Raw genomic sequence first — 12,285 nt, 5'->3', positions numbered from 1 at the left:
CTTGAAAGATGTACAAGCACACTTGACCTAATACATACTGATGTATGTGGTCCCCTGAATGTTAGGACACGAAATGAACACGCGTATTTCATCACCTTCATAGATGATTTTTCACGATATGGTTACGTGTACCTAATGAGACACAAGTCTGAATCCTTTGAAAAGTTCAAAGAGTTTAGACAAGAGGTCGAGAAACAGTTAGGGAGAGAAATTAAGGCCCTTCGATCAAATCGAGGTAGCGGGTATCTCTCTAACGAATTCAATGACTACTTAAAGGACAATGGGATAGTATCACAATTAGCTCCTCCTGCTACACCACAACTTAACGGTGTTTCGGAGAGGAGGAATAGGACCTTATTGGATATGGTACGGTCGCTTCTTATACACTCAGAGTTACCCACATCCTTTTGGGGTTACGCATTAGAGACTGCGATTTATGTGCTGAATCGGGTTCCAATCAAATCGGTTCCGAATACTCCATATGAACTTTGGACCAGAAAGAAACAAAGTGTCAGACACTTGAAGATTTGGAGTTATCCAGCACACGTTAAAAGAACAAGTGCAGACAAGTTGGAATCCAAGACCTGTCGTTGCCTATTTCTAGGCTACCCAAAAGGGTCTGTAGGTTACCTATTCTATGACCCAAGTGAGCAGAAAGTGTTTTGCAGTTGTAATGCGCAATTCTTGGAAATCGACTATATCCTGGACTCCCATCGTCAGGAAGTTGTTCTTGATGAGGAGACCTCAGGAGCAGTGGGAGATGTCCCACAAGTTCCAGGTAGTGACCAACCTAGAAGATAGATTCCCAGAAGTGGGTGGAGGCCATGAGAGCAGAGATGGACTCAATGGATACCAATGGAGTCTGGACTCTAGTAGATCCGCCCTCCGGGGTAAAAGCAATTGGTTGCAAATGGATTTACAAGAGGAAGAAGGACCCCGATGGTAGAGTTGAGACCTTCAAAGCTCGTCCAGTGGCGAAAGGGTACACTCAGAAAGAGGGCATCGATTATGAGGAAACCTTTTCGCCTGTGGCCATGCTTAAATTCATTAGGATCTTGCTAGCTGTAGCAGCATACCATGATTATGAGATTTGGCAAATGGATGTTAAAACTGCATTCCTGAATGAAGATCTTACTGAAGATATCTATATGCTGTAGTCGCAAGGCTTCATAGCTGCGGGTCAGGAAAATAAGGTATGTAAACTCAATAGATCCATTTATGGACTTAAGCAAGCTTTAGAAGTTAGAACATCCGTTTTGACTCTGCCGTCAAATCGTTTCACTTTGAGCAGAATCCGGATGAACCCTGTGTTTACAGGAAGTACAATGGAGATAAGGTTACCTTCTTGGTTCTGTATGTAGGTGGATTGGCCCAGGGACCACTTAGGGTAAGTGTTGGGCTCATAGAGCCCATCTGATGGGTTTCAGGGGGTGCACTGTCCATAATAGTGTATTCGGCCAGGCCTTGTAACAAAGGCTGGGCTGAACCCATGTGGCTGATGTGTAGATCAATGCTTGGGTCCCACGCCATACAAGGAAGCCCAACTGGGCAGTAGTCTAGAAGGCTTAATGAATACATAACCCTAAATGGGCCTTAAGCCCATTTCGAACTGGGCTAATTTGATTAGTCTTTAAGGGGCGAATTCTGAGATAAGATTAGCTGATAGGATTGGGCCCACACCCTATCCACTCAGAGAGTCCAAGATCTAAATGAGATTTAGATTTGGAAACTTCCTAATTAGATTAGGAGCTGGCTGATCTAATCTGTAGATAAGATAAGGATTATCCCTTATCTTAAAGGGACTTCTAATCTAGATATGATTTAGGTTAGCAACTCCTAATGGGATTAGGAGCTGATCTTTTAAGTCTATAAAAGGAAGAGGGGGTGGCGGCCTTTAGACACACACTCATCAGCAACAGATAGTCTTGTCTTCAGAGCTGAGATCACAGAAGAGAGAATTCTGCACCCTGCAAATACTCTCTAGCCGCCTCCTTCCTGGAGTCGCCGCCTATAGCAGTTCGATCTCCATTCCTTGGGAGAAATCAAGATTGGATCTTGATTCCAATCTTTTGGAGAAAAGATTGGTAGGAGTTGTATTCACAAGCTGTCCAGGTGATTCTTGAGAAGGATTAGGTTCTTTTGGAAGAACACTGCTGATTCTGCTCCACCCTGCACTGCGCCATCTTCAGTGGGAGCAGATTTTGGTTTCTACCTTGGGCGTGAACACCTCCATTGAGAGATATTGTTTCTCTGTATCAGGTATTATCTCTCTCCTCCTTTTGGTTCAGATCTGGTTCAGTTTATGGTTCAAGAATGATCATTGAAAATATGATTTTCTAAATAGGGAATTCGATTCCCAGTTGAAGGGAAAGAAAAAATTTTTGCAATTCACCCCCTTTATTCCGAAATCTTGGGCGTCCATATGATAGATTTCCTATCCCTTCAATGCACTCTCTCTGATGGAAACCAAACTACCGACAGTTGATTTCAATCGGAATTTTGTTTTGCAAAATTAATATATATATATATATATATATAAATGTATATGTACGGTTTCAAAAGGTTTGCAAAAGGTTTTAATTCCTAGGATCCATGTGAGTAGAGAGTGCGGCACTGTTCCTTGCAGCCGAGGGAGAGGTCTTCTCTTGTCGGGCAGAGCTTGATCATTAAGGGCTGAGAGGTTAAGTGTAAGACCATTTAGGATAATACTCGATGGGCTAATCTTGCACCTACCCACAGTCCTTGGGTTTTTATAAGATGGCTTGGTCTAAGGACCACTTAATGTAGGTGTTGGGCCCATAGGGTCCATGTGATGGGCTCAAGGGGTCACTGAGTTTTTCAGTGAGTTCGGTTGGGCCTTGCAATAAAGGTTGGGCCGAACCCATGTGACTGGTGTGTAGATCAATGCTTGGGTCCCACGCCATACAAAGAAGCTCAACTGGATAGCAGATTGGAAACTAGTTAAACACTGAACATTTAATGGGCCAAAATCCCCTTACGAGTTGGGCTGATATGATCACCCATCTAAGGGGCGAATTTGAGATTGATGTTAGTAAAATGATTGGGCTTTTGACCTTATCCACTCTGGGAGACCAAATTCAAATTAGATTTGAATTTGATAACCTTTTGATAAGATCCGGAGTAAACTAACTTAATCTACAGATAGGATTAAGATTATCCCCTATCCAAATATTGATTTGGATTGGGGTAACTCCTAATTAGGAGGTTTTCTTAATCAAGAAGAAAGGAGGAGAAAAAGAATTCGAACATACCAGATTTCGAACCAAGTTTTTCCAAGAGCGAAGAAAGTCTTCCGCATATAGAGATTAGATCTCAAAAACTCCAGAGAGAAGAAAAGTTGTTCAGCCATCTTCGTCCCAGGAGTTCTCCTCCAACCGCCGCCAACCCCTCTTGCAAGATTCGATCTTTGTACAAGAAAGAAGTCAAGAAATCAGTTCTTGACATCTGTAAAGACTGAAAAGGATTCAGTGTCCAGAGTTTCCAGTGGGTTCTTGCAAAGGATCCAGTGTGTAGGACGCATCCTGCTGGTTCCGTTCCATCCACAACTGTGTCATCTTCAGCAGGAGCGGATCTTGGTATCTTTTTTGGGTGTGAACATCAACTTTGGGAGATATTGTTTCTCTGTATCAGGTATAATCCTTCCTTTTCCCTTTTGGTTCAGATCTGGTTTGATTATGGTTCAAGTAGAATCCTTGAATATTGTATTCTAAATTTATGGAATATGATTCCCAGTTGGGAGAAGGTAGGAAAATTTTTGAAATTCGCCCACCCTTTCCGCACCTTTCTTGCCATCCATTAAATGGATCCTACCATTTTATCAGTGGTATCAGAGCCACAGGTTTGAATCTTGAACCAAAAGAAAATCAGATCTGAACCTACACAGATGGACAGAAGATGTTCTGCCAAGATTTGTGTAGTTTGTTTTCTTTTTATTTCAAGAAATTGTTTCTTGTTAAGGGCGATTGATCTGAAATTAATTTCTGTTAAATCCAAAATTTATTTAGAATTGTTCTTTTTTTATTTTGATTTAATGGATTGTTCAAACCTGGAGATCACAGTGCCGATTTGGCGCAGATGGTCTACGCACCCTTTTTCCTTTTCTATTCAATTCGGTCTGTAAATATATTTTTTTTATTTTTTCTAGACTGGATGTATAGGATTTGATCAAGAATGTAATTAATTAATAGAAATAGGATTTTTGTTTTTTTATTTTATTTTCTTGATTAAAGAAGAAGGAAGAAGAAGGCAGCGCTGGAGATTTGCAGATGGAGAAATCGTTCTCTGCAATTTGCAGTTTGTGAATCTGCAACCCTAGTGATTAACCTCTATTTTGCAGGTGGTGCGAACAGTCCATAGTTGATTTGTGTTTGTTTAAAAATCAAAATTATTAATTTCAGATCTTTCATGAATTAATTCTTGAATTGAAAATCAGTTTCGGACCATTTCGGACTAGATTGGACCAAAACTGTTTGGACCGAATTTGGGGGTTCGAAAGGAACTATTTTTCAATCTATTTTCTCACACTTTCATTCCAAATCTGATGTTTGATTACAAGGATTAATTCGGCCCACCTGTAAAGCCCAGTTTTAAAAGGTTAAAACTGCAAAAGCCCACACTTGTGAGAAAAGCTATATGGGCCGAACTGCCAACTATGATTCAGCCCATGCACCTAGTATGAATGCATGTGATAGGGAGATCCATATGATGAACTCTCTAAAGGCCTTCCATCATTAGCACAATGATGGGTCCATCAGTAATGAGAAAACACACCATAAAATTGGGCTATCCATTTGCTTTTGGATCTGTTAGAGTGTTTCATAAGATGATAGGGGTGTCATAGACCGATGTGGGAAGGCTTCACCAGAAAATGGGAACTCTCTCACGGTACCTTGGCGTAACCTGAATATGATGGGTGTGCACTCACTGGACAGAAAGGTTTACCTGAAAATGGCTCTGAACCTTATCTGACAGAGGCCAAAGGGAAACTCATCTAATGAGTGGATATGATCCGTCATAGAAAGGTGGTGGAGTTATGCAGCCAAAACAGTTGGCTTCACGCACCCCATGTGATTTCCTACATTTCCAGAGACATTCCGTCGTCTCCGTCACTAAGAAAGGAAGGAAATCTCAGAGATGATTAAATGGGAATGGAGCATAGATTAAAAGCCATATCTATGTAGGTAACTTGAATCAAACTAAGGTTGTGGACTAATGATTTTGCTGTTTTATCAGAAAATGGCAAACGGTCAATTCGCAAAGCTTCTACATGATAACAAGCTTAAGGGCCCAAACTATACCGATTGGTACAGCAATCTTATTCTGATCCTAACTTTTGAAAAGTTTGATAAGGTGGTGAAAAATCCTGCCCCGGAGCGTCCGGGTGATAGGGCTTTTGAGGCCCGTAGGAGGGACTACCAAGATTGGGAGGATAAGAACTCCCTAGCCTGCTGCTTTGTCATTGCCTCACTAAACAACTCAACATAGAGGCAATTCGATCAGATGGAACTAGCCAAGAACATATTGGACAGTCTAAAGACAATGTATGAAGAGCAGAACCGTTCTACTCGACAGAAGGTCCTGAAACTGTTCATGACCGCACAGATGTCCAAGGGGCAGAAAGTTCATGACCATTGTCTTTGGATGATGGGTTACATTAACGAACTCGAAGCCCTTGGATCCGGACTAGATCTTGGCACACAAGTGGATGCCATCCTGAATTCTTTGCCCTCTTCCTTCAGTGCGTTCACAATGAACTACAACATGAATAAGTTGAATGTTAGCATCCAGGAACTCAGCAATATGTTGCAGAGGGCCGAGTATCAAATAAATAAGGATGAGCCTGTGGTTATGCTTGCTGAAGCTAACAAATCGAGGTGGCGATCGGATCGAGGTGGCGAGAATCTCTTTGACGAATTTAGGGACTACTTAAAGGTCAACGGGATAGTGTCACAATTAGCTCCTTCTGCCACACCTCAACTCAACGGTGTTTCAGAGAGGAGGAATAGGACCTTGCTGGACATGGTCTGGTCACTTCTCATCCACTCAGAATTACCCACATCCTTTTGGGGATATGCATTAGAGACTATATCTACGTACTGAATCGGGTTCCAACCAAATCGGTTCCAAAGACTCCATATGAACTATGGACCGGAAGGAAGCCAAGTGTAAGACACTTGAAGGTTTGGGGTTGTCCTACACATGTTAAAAGAACAAGTACGGACAAGTTGGAATCCAAAGAACAAGGTGGAGGCCATGAGAGCTGATCAATGAAGACCAATGGAGTCTGGACTCTAGTAGATCTGCCCTCCGGGGTAAAAGCAATTGGTTGCAAATGGATCTACAAGAGGAAGAAAGGCCTTGATGGCAGGATTGAGACCAATAAAGCTCGTTTGGTGGAAAAAGGGCACACTCAGAAGAAGGTATTGATTATGAGGAAACCTTTTCATCCGTAGCCATGCTCAAATCCATTAGGATCCTGCTAGCTGTAGCAGCATACCATGACAACAAGATTTGGCAGATGCATGTCAAAACCCTGTTCCTGAATGGAGATCTTAATGAAGATATCTACATGCAGCAGCCGCAAGGCTTCATTTCTGCTGGTCAGGAACACATGGTATGTAAACTTAATAGATCCATATATGGACTTAAGCAGGCTTCTAGGAGTTGGAACATCCATTTCAATTCTGCTGTCAAAATGTTTGACTTTGTGCAGAATCTGGATAAGCCCTGTGTTTATAGGAAATCCAGTGGGGATAAGATCACCCTTTTGGTGTTGTACATGGACGATATCCTGCTCATTGGGAATGATGTAGGAATGTTGACTTCGGTTAAGGTATGGCTATCATAGCAGTTCTCCATGAAAGATCTTGGAGAAGCTTCATATATACTGGGTCTTGGGCTCTATAGATATAGATCAAAGCGGATAATTGGATTATCCCAGGCTACTTACATTGACAAAATTGTCAAAAGATATAGCATGGAGAACTCCAAGAAAGGAAATGTTCCTTTCAGGCATGGAGTCACTCTCTCCAAGAAGATGTCTCCCAAGACTTCTGAGGAAATTGAGGGCATGAGAGATGTTTCCTATGCCTCAGCCGTAGGGAGCATCATGTATGCCATGCTGTGCACTCGCCCGGACATAGCTCAGGTGGTGAGTGTGGTAAGCAGATTCCAGGCCAACCCAGGGCAGGAGCATTGGACTGCTGTGAAGAACATACTTAAATACCTTCGAAGGACAAAAGAGTTTTGTCTGGTATTCGATGGGAGTTCACTACAAGTTCTAGGGTATACCGATGCCGATTTTCAGTCGGATCCAGATGATAGAAAGTCTACATCTGGGTATGTTTTCACAATAGGATCGTGTGCTATTTGCTAGAAAAGCAGCAAATAGGGGTCCACTGCAGACTCCAAAACCGAGGCCGAGTACATTGCCGCAAGTGATGCTGCCAAGGAAGCCATGTGGATGAAAAAATTCATACACGAATTGGGAGTGATTCCATCCAACACATCACCCATCCCGTTGTTGTGTGACAACAATGGAGCGATCGCCTAGGCTAAAGAGCCTTGAGCTCATTCGAAGTGAAAGCACATCGAGAGTAAGTACCATATACTACAGGAGATCATTGGTAGAGGGGACGTCCTAATTTAGAAGGTGCATCAGCGGACAATGTGGCAGACCCATTAACTAAGCCACTGACATAGAAGGTGTTTGAGAAACACGTGGAAAGTATGGGACTCTAGCTTGTACCAGATTGGACCTAAGTGCAAGTGGGAGTTGTTAAACAGTTTTGTATGCCCTTAGCTTCAATCCAATTTGATGTACTTTTGACATTTTGTGTAAATAAATAAAGTACATATTTGATTCATGTTGTTTGGTATATTTTTGTGTAAGACCCTAAAACTGGACACTTATAGAGACTCGTGTTAGTTTTTAAATGTTCACAGCCATTGGATAAGTCTAGGGAGGTTTATCCAGCCAAGGCTGATACTGATGCGCCACCAAGTGTTGGGATGGCTTGTCTCGGCCACCAAGGTAAGATCCAAGGCACATGCAGTATGGGATTGCTTGAATCCTTGAACTGGACCAGATTTCTAGTATTGCCCTAAACCTTGGAGACAGATGGGCAAAACTGGAAAGTTAAACCTGACCCCCGGACTCGATTATGACACTTCACTAGGTGTCAGATCGGGCTGTCTTTGATATGTCAATCAGTGAGACCCTTAGCGGGGGTCAAAACCTAGACATGTTGGGGTAGTCTGAGAATTCATCTGAGTGAGTGATCATAGTGACAGGATCAGCCCCTTTGTCAGACAATGGTAATGATCGAGAATGCACTCTCTCTGATGGAAACCAAACTGTCGGAAGTTGATTTCAATCGTTGGAATTTTGTTTTGCAAAATTAATATATATATATATATATATATATAAATGTATATGTATGGTTTCAAAAGGTTTGCAAAAGGTTTTTAATTCCCGGGATCCATATGAGTAGAGAGTGCGGCACTGTTCCTTGCAGCCGAGGGAGAGGTCTTCTCTTGTTTGGCAGTGCTTGTTCATTAAGGGCTGAGAGGTTAAGTGTAAGACCATTTAAGTGTAAGACCATTTAGGATAATACCTGATGGGCTAATCTTGCACCTACCCACAATCCCTGGGTTTTTATAAGATGGTTTGGCCCAGGGATCACTTAGTGTAGGTGTTGAGCCCATAGGGTCCATGTGATGGGCTCAAGGGGTCACTGAGTTTTTCAGTGAATTCGGCTGGGCCTTGTAATAAAGGCTGGGCCGAACCCATGTGGTTGGCGTGTAGATCAATGCTTTGGTCCCACGCCATACAAAGAAGCCCAACTGGGCAGCAAATTAGAAACTAGTTAAACATTGAACACTTAATGGGCCAAAAGCCCATTACGAGCTGGGCTGATATGATCACCCATCTAAGGGGCGAATCTGAGATTGATGTTAGTAAAAGGATTGGGCTTTTGACCTTATTCACTCTGGAAGATCAAATTCAAATTAGATTTGAATATGGTGACCTCCTAATAAGATCAGGAGTAAACTAACTTAATCTACAGATAGGGTTAAGATTATCCCCTATCCAAATATTGATTTGGATTGGGATAACTCCTAATTAGGAGGTTTTCTTAATCAAGAAGAAAGGAGGAGAAAAAGAATTCGAATATACCAGATTTTGGACCAAGTTTTTCCAAGAGAGAAGAAAGTCTTCTGCATATAGAGATTCGATCTCAAAAACTCCAGAGAGAAGAAAAGCTGTTCAGCCATCTTCGTCCTAGGAGTTCTCCTCCAGCTGCCGCCAACCCCTCTTGCAAGATTCGATCTTTGTAGGAGAAAGAAGTCAAGAAATCAGTTCTTGACATCAGTCTTGCAGAAAAGACTAAAAAGGATTTAGTGTTCAGAGTTTCCAGTGGGTTCTTGCGAAGGATTCAATGTGTAGGACACACCCTGCTGGTTCCGTTCCTTCCACAGCTGTGTCATCTTCAACAGGAGTGGATCTTGGTATCTTCTTTGGGCGTGAACACCAGCTTTGGGAGATATTGTTTCTCCGGATTAGGTATAATCCTTCATGTACCCTTTTGGTTCAGATCTGATTTAATTGTGGTTCAAGTAGAATCCTTGAATATTTTATTCTAAATTTAGGGAATATGATTCCCAGTTGGGAGAAGATAGGAAAATTTTTGAAATTTGCCCACCCATTCCGCACCTTTCTTGGCGTCCATTAGATGGATCCTACCATTCTTTCAATTATGTCCTTCATGAGGCCTTTGAAACCTTGAGAGACTCCTTAGTTTCAAGATGAATTATCAGTTATTTGGGAGTTTAATGACGTTGATTATGTAGCCCAAACTATCAGAAAACATGATGGATGACTGTAGCTTTTTTGCAATAAGATCATCGCTTCAAGAATGCTTCATGCTTCTTTCTTGAATTGAGGCTTGACCCAAGGATGTTCTTTGGCTTCAAAATGATATGGGAGACTCTAGGGACGATGGAGAGTGAGTGGGGAGGTTTTGGGATGTGGGTAATGGTCATGGGAGTTGAGCTCTCTCCCTAAGCTAGCTTGTGTAGGTTAGATTGTGTGTCTAGGATGTGAGAAAGGGGTGGTATTTATAGATTTTTGGGGAGGATTCTAGAAGGGAATGAAGGGCTGAGATTTAGATGCTAGAAAGATCAATGGTTGAAGTTTAAAGGGTTTTTTGAGGGAGATTGATTGCGAGAATGGGCTGTCAAGACAGTTTTGGGAGAGATTCTCTCAATCAATCAAGACAACGAGTGAAAGATTTCACCAATTTACCTAAATTGGTTATTCCAAGTTTAGGTGATTGGCTTGATTGATTGGAAGCTATAGCTGGCCAAATCTTAGATTTTTAAGATGTTTCTAGAGGCTGAGGGGAAGTTTTGGTCATGGATTGCCCTAGGTTCGAAGTTATTGTGAAGAGGATTTCAAATGGAGGGCCAGATCAAATCTAGCTTTGGGTCTCAAGATGGAGGGGTAACGATGTCGGAATTGAACGATCTTGATGCCGTTGGACTCAGGATTTCGAGCTCTATCCATCTACAGGGTTGGATTTCAGATTTCATGTGGCATAGGTTTCAGGATTAGAGATGATCCTAATCGGGCAATTAGAATTGGTTGTGGCTTCGGGTCTTGAGATGAAGGGGTAAATGGTGTCGAACTTGGGTGATCTTGGTGTCGTTGGATGATCGGAATTGGTTCCGATTTCGGGTCTTAGGATGATGTAGGTAGATGGTGTCGGACTCGGGTGATCTTGGTGTTGTTGGATTTGAATTTTTGAACTCTATATAATGGTCTTGGATTTTGGATTTGATGTGAAATGAGGTTCATGATCAAAATGACTCCGATCGGGCAATCGGAATCACTTCCGAATTTGGATATTATGATGAAGGGACAAACAGCGTTGGATTTGGGTGATCTTGGTGTGTTGGATTTGGATTTTTGGGATTTACGTACCTATGGTCTCAGATTTATGATTTGATTTGAAATGTTGATTAGGATCAAAATGACTCCGATCAGATGATCGGAATTGGTTCCGGCTTCGGGTCTTATGATGATGGAGTAAATGGTGTCAGACTTGGGCAATCTTGGTGTTGTTATATTTTGAATTTTGGGCTCTATGTACCTATGGTATTGGATTTTGGATTTGATTTAAAATGAGGATTAGGATAAAAAATGACTCCGATCGGATGAATGGAATCGGTTCCGGCTTCGGGTCTTAGGATGATGGGGTAAACGGTGTCGGACTTGGACGATCTTGGTGTCGTTGGATTTGGATTTTTAGGCTCTGTGTATGTATGGTCTCGGATTTTGGATTTGATGTGAAATGAGGATTAGGATGAAAATGACTCCGATCAGATGATCGAAATCGGTTTCAGCTTCGGGTCTCAAGATGAAGGGGTAAACGGTGTCGGACTCGGGTGATCTTGGTGTTGTTGGATTTGAATTTTCGGTATGGTCTTGGATTTTGGATTTGATGTGAAATGAGGTTCATGATCAAAATGACTCCAATTGGATGATCGAAATCGGTTTTGACTTCGGGTCTTTGGATGAAGGGGTAAACAATGTCGGATTTGGGTGATATTGGTGTCATTGGGTTTGGTTTTTTGGGCTCTATGTACCTATGGTTTTGGATCCTTGAGGCCCCAACTTTCATAAAATTCCAAAAATACCCCCGATTTGACTAAGAGGTTAGCTGAAGCATGCTTGAAGTTCAAAGTTTTGCAGAAAGACTAAAGAGCACAAAAATGGGGTGTCTACAGATTGCCCCTCTTTGTTGGAGGATGATAATCCGAACAACAAAGCTTGAGGATACAACCCATTTTTGCGTAGAAATGCGATGGAATGACTATCTTGTTCAAAAGAATGCTACTCCAAAAACTTTTTTCATGACAAAAGTGTTGATGATTGAAAGAAAATAATTGTTTTTTAATTGAAAATGATGCCCTTGGCATCTCCTCCTATGGTATGCTCCCATATCTGTCTAGCACTTGTTCAGCTGTTAACAAAAGGATTAACATATGCAGGCCAATCCCCGGAGTTTCTAAAATGAAATCTCTCACCCACAATGTTTGTGTGTTTGTCTAGTACTATGGTCTCCCCTACAATAGAGGAATTGCAAAATCTCTCGCTAGCCAATTCCCTAAGATTTTTTGGGATGCATGGTTTGATAAATAGATGATGAAAAAGGGAAGAAGATCTTTGTTAAGCATAACTAAAAAACATCTAGCAGGTTC

This window comes from Nelumbo lutea, chromosome 6 (assembly GCF_056320005.1).
Source record: "Nelumbo lutea isolate HS-2025 chromosome 6, American lotus-T2T, whole genome shotgun sequence".
NCBI classification, from domain to species: Eukaryota; Viridiplantae; Streptophyta; class Magnoliopsida; order Proteales; family Nelumbonaceae; genus Nelumbo; species Nelumbo lutea.
The sequence above is the reverse complement of the archived record's forward strand: the minus strand, read 5'-3'. Positions refer to the sequence as shown.